This window comes from Colobus angolensis, unplaced genomic scaffold (assembly GCF_000951035.1).
Source record: "Colobus angolensis palliatus isolate OR3802 unplaced genomic scaffold, Cang.pa_1.0 Scaffold491, whole genome shotgun sequence".
Lineage (NCBI taxonomy): Eukaryota > Metazoa > Chordata > Mammalia > Primates > Cercopithecidae > Colobus > Colobus angolensis.
In genome coordinates this window covers 1,139,945-1,154,971 of record NW_012118388.1, presented here as the reverse complement: position 1 = coordinate 1,154,971, position 15,027 = coordinate 1,139,945, and the positions used below count along the sequence as shown (strand labels likewise).

Below are 15,027 nucleotides of genomic sequence, written 5' to 3'. Positions count from 1 at the left end.
AAACTCTAAAAGTATTTTAAATTTTTTTCTAGGAAATTCAGATGGATCAAATTCATACAAATGCTGTATGTATGAAAATTTATTATGGAGTGTTTAATTTAGAGTATTGTTCACTAAATCAATGAACATTTGACTTCTTATGGAAAGAAACATGACTATCCTTTAATTTAGGTATTCCACCAAACAAGCTCAGTCTGACTGTGTTATATAAATAAGTGTTAAAGAAAACCAAGTTCACGTTTCTAACTTGTCTAGGAAAATAAAAGTTCTCATACAGTTGATATTGTAATGTCCACTGGGGATTGTTCAGAAGGCTCCATAGATGATGGCTTTGGGCCAGACAATCAGATTATGCTGAGGGAAATTAAGATAAAATCCTGTTGACTGTACTGAAGAGAAATGTATTATTTGCTATGAGGTAAAATAGCTTCTCCTAATAAATCTGAATGTTTTAGTGAGTTGAAGTGTTACTTTTATTCAAAAAAACATATATAGAGAGAGGTGTAGGGGGGAGTTATTGCTATAGTGAGAAGCTGTAAAGCAATATTTTGTTGATTATGGTAAAAATTGGTTAAATGCATAGGGTAACTTTTCCAATTTTAGGCTCAATTAATAAGGAGGGAAATTGAGACCCTGAGTAGGTTTTCTGAGATAGGCGTCTGAATAAATTGAGACTTAAGACAAGTCAGAATGATGAAGTAAGGCTAAAGGATTGGATTGTTGAGGCTTGAGACTAGAGGAGTGGGGAGTTAATAACAGTCTTTAAGGATGAAGGGTTCTTATAAGGGAAAGAAGACTAGCTGTTTTCCATCTCCAGTGAAGACAGAACAAGAAGATGGGATTTAACAAATATTTATTGAACATCTCCACCAAGTGCAGAACAAGAGGATGGGAAGTATAAGTGCTTTAGAGGAGAACTAAAGAATATACTAAGATGAAGATTTTAATTCCTTGAGAGGTTGTGAATTTTGTTTTTTAGAGATCTTTTAAACAATATAGATTTTCTCTTCATAACTTTATAAATAGGCACTAGTGTCAATTCACTTTAACAAACGGTTATTGCATTCTTAAAGCTCCTTCCAGTTTAATGATTTCAGCAATGTGTCAGTGAATAGAGGGCTGATAGCTTTGTAGAACTAGTCACCATTTAAGGTATTTAAAATAATAATCATGATGTTATAATAATTAATGAAATCAGTAGAAGAGTAAAAGGTATTAATAGTTGCATTTAGTAGAATCGTTATGCAATATAAGTTCCTGTATGAATTGTAGAAAGCATTAAAATATTTGGATTATTCAATTGTATTAAAATATCTTCTGATAGAAATAAATATATACTAGTGAGAGAGGAAATCAACTTGAATTGCCACCTACTATGATCTTCCTTTGAAAGGCCATTTGAAAACTAAGCTCTAGAAGAATATTTTCCTCTTTACAATTAACATATGCACTGACAATTTAATTTTATTATACTTGTTATTCTATTAATGATTGTAGCCAGTATTTATTCTAACAAGGATAGCAATATAGCTATTCAGTTCAAGTTGAAATATTTAATATGTTTAATAAAAATATTACTTTATATGTTGCCAATGTTGATTAAACATAAAATTAAAATATACTTAACAACTTTCCCTGTGTAGCAAGTCAGTTTTTAAGAATTTTATCAACAAGGGACTACATATCAAATTTTCCAGTGAAATTCCACTAATGGCAAATAAAACAAGCCTCTGACTACTAGAGAAGATCCAGGCCCTTAGCCCACAAAAGGCAGTATCTATGAAGTCTTTGTTTGATTTTAATAATAATGCAAATTTTGTATTCTACATATATGTTTTATTATTCCTTGAACTTCTAGTATGGGTCAGACTCTGTTTAAGCCCTTCAGATATAGAAATGAACAAAATACAGGAAAATTTCTTGTCTCCTAGATATTACATTCTATTTTGATAAAATTAATAATAAAAACAAACAAAAAATAAGCATAATGTTCAGCATGTTAGATTCCTATAAGCTTACTTCATTTTGACGTTAAAATGATGTTTGAATTTTCCATATCTGGGATCAAACACTTTTTTTTCCCCTGCTACTCTATTTGGATAAATTGGTGGGATACTCTTTCTATGATCCTGTCAGGTTCAGGAAACTGGTTTAAATTAAATACTTATGTCAGATATTCATTTCAGCAATGAGGTGATTATCATTCCTGAGCTGTCATAGCATTGAAGATTGCATACAGTCATGGGGGGAGAGATACCATCAGTTTCCTTTTTCACTGCTTGTAAAATATATCAACATAATCACTAGTAAGAGATACTCAGAATTGAGTCAAAGAAGCAGTACAGTGGAATATTTCCAGGCTGTGTTGATAGAAATTTTGATAAGTGTATTTTTTGATGACAAGTTAAGCCACTTGTGGATTATGATGAGATGAAAGGGTCACCAATCTTTTGGTCAATCTTCTCTTGTCTCTGTGATAATCTCATAAAAGGATCAGTTCAGGGAATAATGATGAGTGATAATGCCATTAATTTTAAAACTGATACTGTAATTTTCATCACATGTAAATTATCTGAGCCTTGCAATCTACATAATCAACTCTCTTCATTCAATTTTCAAATTTCATTTTCATTGCAGCATTTTGGTCATATACCATAAATATACTGTTTCTTTACATTTTTAAAAAAATGAATCATGCCCAAAGTTGTAAGAATACTTAAATGGGCCAAATGTGCAAACGTCTGTTAGGGTGAACAATGAACTTAAGTTGTTTTACTTGTAGTTTTTAACCTCTGATAGAGCATCATTTTTTCTTCATGGAGAAAAATTCTTATACCTACACTCTCTTCCAGTGAAGGTCAGAAGAGCAAACTATCCACATTCATGCCCATTTGATTAAAATGAACTAAAAGATATAATTATGGAAACTTCAAACATTAAAATATATATAATTCAACTGTTTTATCACTGAAATAAACATATTGAGAAAAAATAAAGTCTTGCAGACAAAGTGTAATTTGAGAATGAGGCTGTTGCTCCTTGGAATTTGGAAAGTGGCCAGGCCTTGATGAAGTGAAATCCGCTTATATTTCTGCCTTTCATGGATTTCACATCATTTGTGCACATAACTCCATTCATTTTTGCAATTAATATCTTTGTTTAATAATTAAAAAGAAATAAGAGAAAAACTTACCCTACTGAAATTTTCTTCACATATTTTAACTTTAAGTATTTGGGAAATGAAGACATCATAAAAAATAATGGCATGAAATGGTGAATGTGGCAAAGAATAAGGAAAATTGTTGATATTCATGCTTTAATCCCAGAAAAATACAGTATCTGGTTAACCTCCATTTTCAACCAGTTATTCAGAAATTATTTCTGTGTATTAAATTTTATGGTTTAGACTTAGATGAATAACAACCCCATTTTCTGCTTGGATGCTTCACTTTGGCCCAAAGCAGATTCAACCAAAATATTACAGCATTGGGCTTAAAAAATTACTCCTATTTCATTGATCAAGGGAGAGGGTGTTCTGGGTTTTTTTGTCATGCATTCAAAAAAACACTTTGTAACATTCAATACTTTATTATTGTCTCCTACTTTATATTTTTGATGCTATACATTTTCCTCTAAAAATCCACTATAGCTTTATCACCAACATTATGTCATTTTTTGGTTATTCCTAATATCCTTTAAAGAGAAACAACAAACTATTGTGTGGCCAAAGTTACCCTACACAAGTGAAAGGAAAATTATTGTGAATATGTTTATAATATAAATGACAAAAATGGCAAGGGATACGAATAGGCAATATCTAAAAATAAAATGTAAATAGCTGATAAACGCATGAAAAGATGCTCCACCTTATTAGTATCCAGGGAATTATAAAATGGTTTTTAGTCTCCAATTGGCATATGTAGGAGATTAATAATATCTAGCACTGGCAAAGTTTCAGGCAACTAAGCACTTTCATACCTTGCTAGTGGATTGTGAATTACTACAAACTTGTGGTGAATTGTCTAGCAATGTGTATCAAAATGGTTAAAAAAAGATCCTGTCATTTTCACTAGAGAGAATTTATCCCCTAATAAAAGAAGTCTCCATCACACATGTGGAAGAATATATTATAGCATTATTCATAATAGCAAAATTCTAGGGAACAAAAGCTACATTTCTCTCATTAAGAAAATTGTTGAGTAAAATATGTAATATTAAGAAGTTTTTGGAATTTTATAGGCGTATTTATTGACCTGGTGGTAGATTCACCTATTTGTGGTATGCAAAAAAAAAAAAAGAAGAATTGTTGACTGATTTTTTTTGAAGTAAGTGGACCCCACTGAGAAACAGCAAGTACACACACAACATACAACGTATTGTGTGAACATGGAAAACTATAGAAAGGTAGTAATCTAGCTCAGTGGAGTAGAATTAGATGTTAGGTTGGAGACAGAAAATTATTGTTACATAACTTTGTGTTCAGTTTTTATAAAAGGGCATATATTACTTTTGTAATTGAACATATTAAGATTTGAAGTTGGCCGGGCGCGTTGGCTCAAGCCTGTAATCCCAGCACTTTGGGAGGCCGAGACGGGCGGATCACGAGATCAGGAGATCGAGACCATCCTGGCTAACACGGTGAAACCCCGTCTCTACTAAAAAAATACAAAAAACTAGCTGGGCGAGGTGGCGGGCGCCTGTAGTCTCAGCTACTCGGGAGGCTGAGGCAGGAGAATGGCTTAAACCCGGGAGGCGGAGCTTGCAGTGAGTTGAGATCCGGCCAGTGCACTCCAGCCTGGGCGACAGAGCGAGATCTCTGTCTCAAAAAAAAAAAGAAAAAAAAAAAGATTTGAAGTTAAAATTTAAACCATTTACAATATGCATAATTTTCAACATGCTTTATGTATTGGGGAGTATACTGTGAAAGGAAGGCAGATTAGTAAGTGTGTTTGTTACTAAAACATTTTTTAAAGGAAGTGGTTTTGGAAAGAAGCGGATATATTTTGTAGGAGAAAGTTTTGTTTGCCGGTTGGTTTAACCAAGGTGTAAAAGAAGTCTGATTCAAGGCTATAAACTTATTTTTCAGAAAATTGATTCATGAGGATCTGCAGAAATCACTGATTCTGGTTCCTGTAGTCCCTGTTGTTCTAGCATTGGTCCTGTTCATTTGATGTGATTGAAAAGTTTATAATGTTAACTTTAGTAGTAATACTCAAGTTCTCTTATTTTCGAGTTACATAACTGTTTCTACTCCAAGGAAACACACAATTGGAAATAACACAATACTGAGTAACTTGAAAAGTCTGACTCTGTTGATTATAGTTGATGAGCAGAATTTTAAAACCTTTTTCCAAAATAGTTTTCGTGAACCTAATGTTCTAGGAAAATATCTTGTGTTTTTCATTTGTCTTTGAATACCCACAACTCTGAGCCACATACAATTACTATTATATCTGGATTTATATGGTTTATGTAATAAACCTGAGTTTGATATGTTACAACATTAAGGTATTTAGAGAACTGGATTTTTTTATCTTTGCGAATTCTGAAATGCTTGATAGTATTAGAAACAAACTAAACAAAATGCTTTATTTATTATAAAGACTACTGTCTGGGACTTGTTTTTAATATGATTACTGAACTTATATAAAAATTGTATTTCTGGTCTAATCTGTTTAACCAGAGAAAATCAAAACATACTTATAATTTTTGATATTTGGATGAAAGTGAGAAAATTCTTTTTTATTTTGTATCTTCTAAAATGAGGGTCAAAATTTTATATATTTAATAAGAAATATAGAAAATTGGATAGTAACAGATGATAAGAAACTTGGTATGTATTTCAGACACCTGTGTTTCAAGTATCTGCACTGTTGAAATAAAAAAAAAGTGGGTGCCTTAGAATTCTATTCAGATCCCTGCTTCTATTTGCCTACTATCTGCTATGTTAGATTTTTACCTAATTAATATTTTTAAAAAGTCATCACATTCAAGCATTTGGTTTTTTAGGATGGAGAGTTTATGGAAACAGGGTTTATCTTTTCTGTATTGATCTATTTATTGCTAATACTTACAATTTTAGAACTGATAATCACTTATTATTCTGGGAAATATGAATTATTTATTCAGTTGCAAACTTTTGAAATAACTGTCTGGTGTTTTAGAAACCAGAAACAAAAATTATAATAGGAGTTTAGACTATAATATATTGCTGCAAGGATAATTATTAAGGGAAAACACAGCTGACATTTTCTGATTTATGCACACAATCAGAGATGGAGTCCAAGGACTGTGACATAATTATCTTCATGCTAACAATTTTTGTAAATCTCTTGACAGAATTTTAGCTAATTTTAAAATGCCTTCTGAAGATTAGCACTTAAAATTGTTGGGGAAAATAGCACAATTTATTAGCAAGGGTATAATTGTAAACCTTCTAAATACTCATTGTGAATATCATTTAGACAGTAACTCCTGCTTTAGCAGCTGGTACATAAGACACCCGTTTATGGAGTCTTGAAACAACAGAGAGTGGAATCTAATTAAAGAGGATTACATGCCAAAGAAAAATTATTAAAAACAGACTAATAGACAATTGTTATGAATTTAGAAGTCTCTGCCAAATTCTCTTTTTGATACAAATTCATGTAAGTAACTGTCAAGTAAAAGCCTTTATTCCTCCAAAACCAGAAGGATATTAGAAGGCTTTATCTTTTGTGACTTAAAAATGATTGCTTCTCTGAATTTTAACTTAATACAAAAAATTAAATGGTTCTATTAATCTTTCCTCATGTATTAAAATACACATATGTGCTTTTAAAGATAAATGATCAGAAATACTATTTTAGGATTTTTATTTGATATCTATCTAGTACCAACCATTCCGTAACTGTGTACAGTATATGGAAATCTTAGGCATATTTTTTCTTTGTAAACAAAAATCAGTTCATCAATTTAGGCACTATTTATTGAGACTTATGTTAAATTGGCTTGCATATTTTTCTTTGTAATGTACATTTAAAATTCATGATACATAAACGATGGTTAATTTTTAGAGTCCTAATCCAGTAAATTCCTTGTTTCTGTTTGAACTGACCCACTCCATTATGATCTCAAGGTTTTTTTCCAAACAGAGAATTGAGGTAGCTTAAGGTAATACATATTCAAATGTTAATTGTTTTTTAAACAACAGATTTTTAAAATAAGTGATCCTTCTAAGTATGTCCTAGAGAAAAGACTGTTTACATCTGGGAGTTTACCTGGTGTCTAACTTTACATCTTAAACACACTGTGTGGTGTTGTTACAGTACGTCACGCATTGCATTACACAGCCATACCATCTAAATAGACTTTTGTATATTTTAACTAAATTAAGCATACATTAAAAATTGATTTCCAAGTACTAAGAATAACATGTTTTCTGTGTTATTAATAAATGCATGAACAAACTCATTGGATCGAGTAAATGAGACATTTGTTTAATATTCTTAAGTGAGTGATAGTCCTATAAACTTAGATGAAAAACTTAACCATCCAAAATTGAGACATAGAGGAACACCACTGATGCTCAAGTAGTAACAGTGGATTTATTTGACTTTGCCACCCCAACCTTATCCCTGATACCAAAGTTTTCCTTGTTTGCTTCGACACCACTTAGTCTAGCAGGGATTGCCAGATTCTTCATCGAAAACTCCATCAAGGACAAGGGATTGTTTTAGGTTTAAAACATCTAGATTACATAATATTTTTTATCCTGATAGGGAGAATATCCTAGAGAGCAATCGTGTAGCTGTGGTTTCCCTGTGGTGCTACTTAATTTAGTGGAGATTGGTCAGATTGTTCAGAGCTTGAAGGTGAACAGGCTTCCCTGGTTGAAATAGTAGATTTTCATTTTTAAATTGCTCTTGGAAAGCCTTTCCTCTTGTCAAGATTAAGTGAATAAGTAAATTATAATGGCTTCCAAAATAGTAAATATCAATATTTGTGTAATAGTTTGTGGTTGGCAGTACCTGGGACATAGAACTCCACAATATATGTTGAAATAATGACACTGTGATTCATTTGATTATCATGTAAACCATATGAGACTCAGTCAAAACATAACCATACATTATGCAATCAAATGCATTGTGATTTTAAATATGAAATTATGATTAAAAAGCCAATACTTTATCCTGAATTTTCTTGACCCCTCATAGATATAGGAATGAATTATTAGCAGGTAGGATACTGTAGCTAAACTTTTTATTTTAGTTTATCTCAAAGAAGTACTAAAATATTACTTAATTCTTACTGTGTATGAGAGATGAAACCTTAAAATATTTCAAATAAAATTAACATGCTTTCACACTATGAAGGCAGAAATGAGATTCATTCTCTCTTTTAAAAAATATGGAATAATATTTGAACCATGTGTATATTTTCACATACATGTTTTTATTTACTTTAACCTTTATGATAACACTTTGAGTGGGTAATATTACTTTCATCATCTTCATTGAAACCTTCATTTTATGAAGGACTATTTGCAGACTGAGAGGTTAAGCATTTTCCTAAGAACATAAGCTGTTCAGTTGCAGAGATGAAACTCAAAAACAAATTTTCTCTCTGCATAGCTCCTACCTCTCCTATTGCATTATATTGTATTTCACTGTGACTCATGTAAGATTCTCCTAGACCGGGCCTGATTGTAAGCTGCCCACAATTAGTGAAATGACATTAGCTAAATATGATTACCTCTTAATGTTCCCTGAAAGGATTAGACTAGTTAAGACACACCAAAGGGAAAAGCAATTATCTATTGAAATATGAATCTCTTGATTAGAACTGGAAATCATATATTGATAGTAGAATGTTCATCTAGAATTTAAAAAAATATGAATATAGTAATTATTTCTTACTTGTAAAGAACTTCAGCAGGGCTAATTTTGAGACTTCTTGTTGAGTGCAAAAATTAAGATACAACATTTTCCAGGAAGAGTAAGTTCACCTAATTGACTCAATTTTTTTTTTTTTTTAGAAGAACCTGGACCTTAGGAAGTTCTAACTACATGAGAAATGCATGTACTTGTATTACCTTTTCCCAATTTACTTTATGTCCTAAAGAAAAGCTTTATATTAACCAACATGGAACTGCCTTAGAATTGTAGCAGTACATGTTGGAGTGTGCCATTTTACTTAAATATTCCTCATATGTTAAAATATGAAATGTATCATTGCCTCCATAAGAGTGGTGGTTTCCTTTATGATAATTCTCTGAATTTCCTTCAAAATTTAGTATCCTGTGGGTTTTCAACCACTCAGATTTGTAATTATTACTAATATATCACAATACATGGCAATGGATGTGAGGCATATTTGCTTTACAGCAATTACTCTATTGGCTATTTTTTTTGAAAATAAGGAGTTAAAAAAGTTTTTAAACCTTGGTGTCTCAATGATTAGCATACTATCTAGCGCCCATTATGTTCTAAGTAAATATTGAATGAATGAATGAGTGAATGACTGGTTTTCATTTCTAGCTTGGCAACAGGATTGACTTTTATATCTTTTTTTAATTAGCAATTTAATATTTGAACTTAAGATGCTTTATTTTCAAACAGCAATAGAAAATTTGCCAATTTTTGGACCCCTTGTTTCACAAGGTTCTTGGACTACTGATTATATTTGTAACTTCACTATCTAAACTGTCTAGGTCCATTGTGAAATCATCCTCCCTGATACTAAAATTTGGTGCACATAGACATTGGGCCATAGATGGGCTTCAGGGGCTGTATTGGCCCACTGAAATTGTATATAGCATAGCATATTGTGTACTTGTGCTTATGTACTTTTGTGAAAATGTATTTTTTTAAGGGAAAGCGTCATGGTTTTCATTATGCTCTCATAGGAGTCTTATGACCAAAAGGTTTAAAAAATTCCATAACGACTCTCTTTCTTTTACTTTATTATTCATAAAAATCACCGGGTAAATATGAAAAATGCACATTTTTTTCTATTTCACCATATAAAATCTGATCCATTAGGATTGAGTTGGGGTTCATGGATACTCTTCTTCTGTTTATTCTTTCCTCTTTTTCCACCTTTATTGAAAATGTCATTGCTCAGGTCCTAATGGATTTACATATATTACCTCATTTAATCTTGCTGGCAGCTCTAGAAGGTAAGTATATTTCACGATGAGGAAACTGAGTTAATTAACTTGCCTGAGGACTTAGCTGGTAGACAGTGATGGTAAGGTCTGAGGCTAGAGCCAATTTTATTACCTTAGCCCTCCCCCCCTTTTTTTTTCTCTTAATCTGGAAAATTTTAAATCATTTCGAAGACACATTTGTAAGTAACAAACTCATAGTCATCTCTTGTTCCAAGAGAATTACTTCCTTTCGCTCCTCTGTATTCTTACTACATGTGAGCAAGTTGAGGTCTTGTCTTACTTACCTGCATATCTCTGTGCATAGTATTATCCCTGACATGTAGTAGATTTTCAAGATTTTTTTTTCTGAACTGAAATTTAATTCATTAGCTTGAGCCTTTGTTACTTAGTAATTCTGAGACTTAAACTCCAATAGCTATGCCATTAACTCTTTGTGACTTTTCATTTATTAAAATTGATTTCCTAATTTATTTAATTTAGGTAGTATATAAATTTTAGATCTGACTTAGTTTTAGTTATCATAATTAAAACATAAAAAATGCAGTCCCATGGAAATAAAGTCCTTTGGAATTATCAGTGATTTGTTTTATTTAATAATCTAATTTGCTAGCCGTTCTTTTTTTTTTTTTTTTTGCCTGTTTCTACCTCCAGAATCAGTAAATGTTTGGTTGAATTTTGTGATTTTTTTTTGGTATAATTTAAGCAAAGATAACTCAGTGAATTTTATTTAAATTTATCAGCATTCATAAATTTCCTTGTATATTATTTTCTTTCATGTGACTGTTCGTGTTCTACTTATTTGTTTCATTATACTTTTATAGAATCCTTAACACAGATGAGATATAAAATACTATGAAATCTATCACAGTTGAAACTCTAGACCTTCCCTCAACCCATGGGGATTCATTTGGCAGGAGGCCACCAAAACCAGTTCTTTTTGATGCTTAGTTTCCAGTTTTTACTTTAATTGCTGCCAAAATCTGAACACATAGGAATTTAATTGCTCATTATATTTGTCACGGTGGTGTCACAGACCCAAATAAAGACTGTTGCATGCAAAATATTTATGAGTATTAATTTGGCCTAAATGTGTATATTGGATTCCATATTTTTCTACATCATAAAGTATAGCACTTTCAGACAGATGTAAGACAGAATCCTGCAAGAGCTTCTGCTCCATTTGACTCTACTAGTAAACTATTATCCATCCAGCTCAGTATTTAAATTTGACGACACCTAGAGGAAAGCCTATTCAGAACTTTATTATATTGACACTTATGCAGTTTACTCTTTAGAAGCAGTCTCGTGAGGAGTTTGAGTCTGGCTCTGAGGCTAGACTACTTGGGTTCAAATCCCTGCTTTATCCCTTACTAGCTATATGACCCTGGGCAAGTTATCTTAATCTCCCCTGTGGTTGTTTTCTCATTTGTAAAATAGGAACACATATGGTTGTCATGCAGATTAAATGGTTAGATTTCCTAGAAAAAGTACCTAACCCAGAGTAACTACTCAATATTAACTGGTTTACTATAATCAATACACACACACACACACACACACACACAACTATACATTATATATTAAAGGTATAATGTGTACCATGGTTGCTGCTACAATTTTTTTTGAATTTTCAGTTTTCTACTAATTAATTAGAGCTAGCCTGTGCCTGTTATATTACATGGCATGTCTGGTTGGCATTAAATTTAATACCTTTGTGACCTTCCATTTTTCCTGTGTATTCCCACTTTCTTGCTCCATGTTGTCTAGGCTAGCAGGCCTGCTTTTTGTTCCAGTGTTTTATTACTAGTCACTGATTATTTTTGTTCTTCTGCTTGCTGTTCTCAGGAGTAGTTTATTCATTCATTCTCTCTGTCCCCTTTTCTCTTTTTACCCGTTGTCTTTTCCTTTTTTCTGCTGTGATGGTTGTAGGTTTCTCATGCGATTATATTGGTCAAAGGAAATTAGGAGGCACTTGAATGGCGGAAATCCCGAGCCACTACCACAGATAAGATAACTTTTTTGAATTTTTGTGAACTTTCCTATCCTGTAAAGTAAGTCCCTTATGTCATACTTATCACTGAAATCATATTCTGGAACAGTCTTATACTAACCTATAGAATCCCCAAGAATGAATAACATTAATATTGTTGATTATAAATAATTAGCAGTTTTTCTCAGATCCATGCTCACGTAAATTGGGCTGAGAACAGATTTTGATGGGAGGCCGCTGGCTCAGTTTTACAAACTACAGTTGTCCCTAATGTTAGATAAGTGTTATTGGTGGTGAACATGACAGTGAATCTGTTTGCCCTTTACTCAGTGGATATTTGATGCTTACTTTTATTTATGGAGAAGTTTGAGCAGATAAAGATGTTAGTTGCTTGAAATACTTATTCTACATGGCAAGAGACTAATATTGTCTGAAATATAATTCAAATCATGTGTCTGTTACTTAGTGCTTCTATATATGGTTCTTGAAGCATAAAAAATAGATTTGATTTCAATTTTTGTATACAGAAGTATTTTTATTCAAGGTAATAGTTAACTGTTTAAATGCTGCAGTGCTTACTTATTTCCTTTATTGTTCTGTTGGGCATAATAAACTTTATGCAGACACAAAGTGTAAAACATGGAGCTTTCATTCTTCTGTTAGTTAGCTTAATACTCATTTTGTGTTTCCCATTCCACATCAAGGCAGAATATGCCATTTTAACCACTTCCTGATAAAGTTATTATTAAGGTTGAGGCTTCTTCTCATTATAGTGAAGGTACTCTGAAACACGATATTTCAGCTGAATCAGAAATTTGGCTGTCCTCAATTCCTGGCATCACTGAGAGCTCAGTGTGGCTACTACAGGCCCTCTGTGTCCACGTGTCCACTTTCTCTCTCTCTCTTTTTTTTTTTTTTTTTCTTGAGATGGAGTCTCACTCTGTCGCCAGGCTGGAGTGCAGTGGGGCAACCTTGGCTTACTGCAACCTCTACCTACTGGGTTCAAGGGATTCTCCTGCCTCAGCCTCCTGAGTAGCTGGGACTACAGGCGCGTGCACCATGCTCAGCTAATTTTTGTATTTTTAGTAGAGATGGGGTTTCGCCATGTTGGCCAGGATGGTCTCCGTCTCTTGACCTCGTGATCTGCCCACCTCGGCCTCCCAAAGTTCTGGGATTACAGGCATGAGCCACTCTGTCCAGCCTTCTTGCTCTTATTTTAATCCAAGAATGTGTTTATCTCCTGTCTCTGTGGCTAGAAAAACTAGATAGTCAAGTAATCTTCCAACCCTGCTGTTTATGCTAGGAATGGATCTTAAAAAATGTATGTCCACTAATTTTGTTATTTCTTTAATTATTTTATGAATTTGTTCCTCTACAGTGGCGGAGGCCCAAGTAAAGTTAAAAATTGCAGTAGGATACACACATATGTTTATTGTGTCACTGTTCACAATAGCAAAGACTTGGAACCAACCCAAACATCCATTAATGATAGACTGGATAAAGAAAATGTGGCACATATGCACCGTGGAATACTATGCAGCCATAAAAAGGGATGAGTTCATGTCCTTTGTAGGGACATGGATGAAGCTGGAAACCATCATTCTCAGCAAACTATCACAAGAACAGAAAACCAAATACCACATGTTCTCACTCATAGGTGGGAATTGAATAATGAGAACATGTGGACACAGGGTGGGGAACATCACACACTGGGGTCTGTCTGGGGGTGGGGGGCTGGGAGAGGGATAGTGTTAGGAGAAATACCTAATGTAAATGACAAGTTGATGTCTGCAGCAAGCCAACATGGCACATGTATTCCTGTGTAGCAAAACTGCATGTTCTACACATGTACCATACAACTTAAAGTATAATTTAAATAAATTAAATTAAAAAGTTGCTGTTGGATTGGCAAAGAGGGGGAAGCTGATGGGGGGTTTCGGGGACAAAAAGAAACAAGCAAAAAATTGTATGTATTTTTTCTTAATGGTCTCAAGCAACAACATTTATAACTTTGAGAAAGTTTTAAAATTTCTTTAACAGGACACAAATACACTATACTTAAATTAGAAAAATAACAAATTTGATCTCAGCTAAGCAATTTTCTTCATGAAAAGACACTTCTAAAAATGTGAGAAGACAAGAAACAAAAGAGGATATTTTTAATGTATATACCCAAAAAGGATTCTTGAAAAATATATAATTTTAAATATTTTAGATTAATTTTGGTAATTTCAAAGATTTTAATTATAACAGTATACAACTGTATGTGTTTGTTAAAAGGATCTTTGCCTTAATCTGACCTAGTTTTAAAAAATGTCAAGGTTAAAAATAGTGGTTTATATACTAATATATTTCAAATCAATTCTTATACATTGGGAATTATTAATATAATTTCTGTAATTTTGTAGAATTCAGCATACTTATTCAAGAATAGAAAGAACATATTAATACTAAAATTTTGTTATTTAGTTTTTCTTTTTGTAAAATTAACTAATACACTAAATCTAGTTATTTTGTTACCTAAATAACAGTAAATTCCATAAGAAATCTAGGGTGCCAAAAGATTCATATATATATAATGTATAATATTTTATATATATATAATATATAAAATTTCTACAATTTATACCCTCAAAACTTGAGTACTGTCAGGTTAAGTGAGTTTTAAGTATGCATAATTATATTGAGAATTGTAGTAAAAATTTTTAAAAGTACTTTTGGCAAATTCTGTCTAGTATTTCTATAGTATTATACCAAAAAGTACAAACACTTACGAAATTTAAACTGCTTATGTCATATTTTCGCAATCTTAAAATTCTTCTAAGAACCTGATCTAATTTTCACTTAATTTTAAGAATTGGACTTATTTAGTTTCAAGTATATA

The 15,027-nt window shown here is 32.3% G+C and overlaps 1 protein-coding gene across 3 annotated transcripts in view; it reads left to right on the top strand.

Annotated features, from left to right (window-relative positions):
* Positions 1 to 15,027, top strand: part of DPYD (dihydropyrimidine dehydrogenase) — an 861,792-nt gene that overhangs the window by 85,861 nt on the left and 760,904 nt on the right. The window lies entirely within an intron of this gene.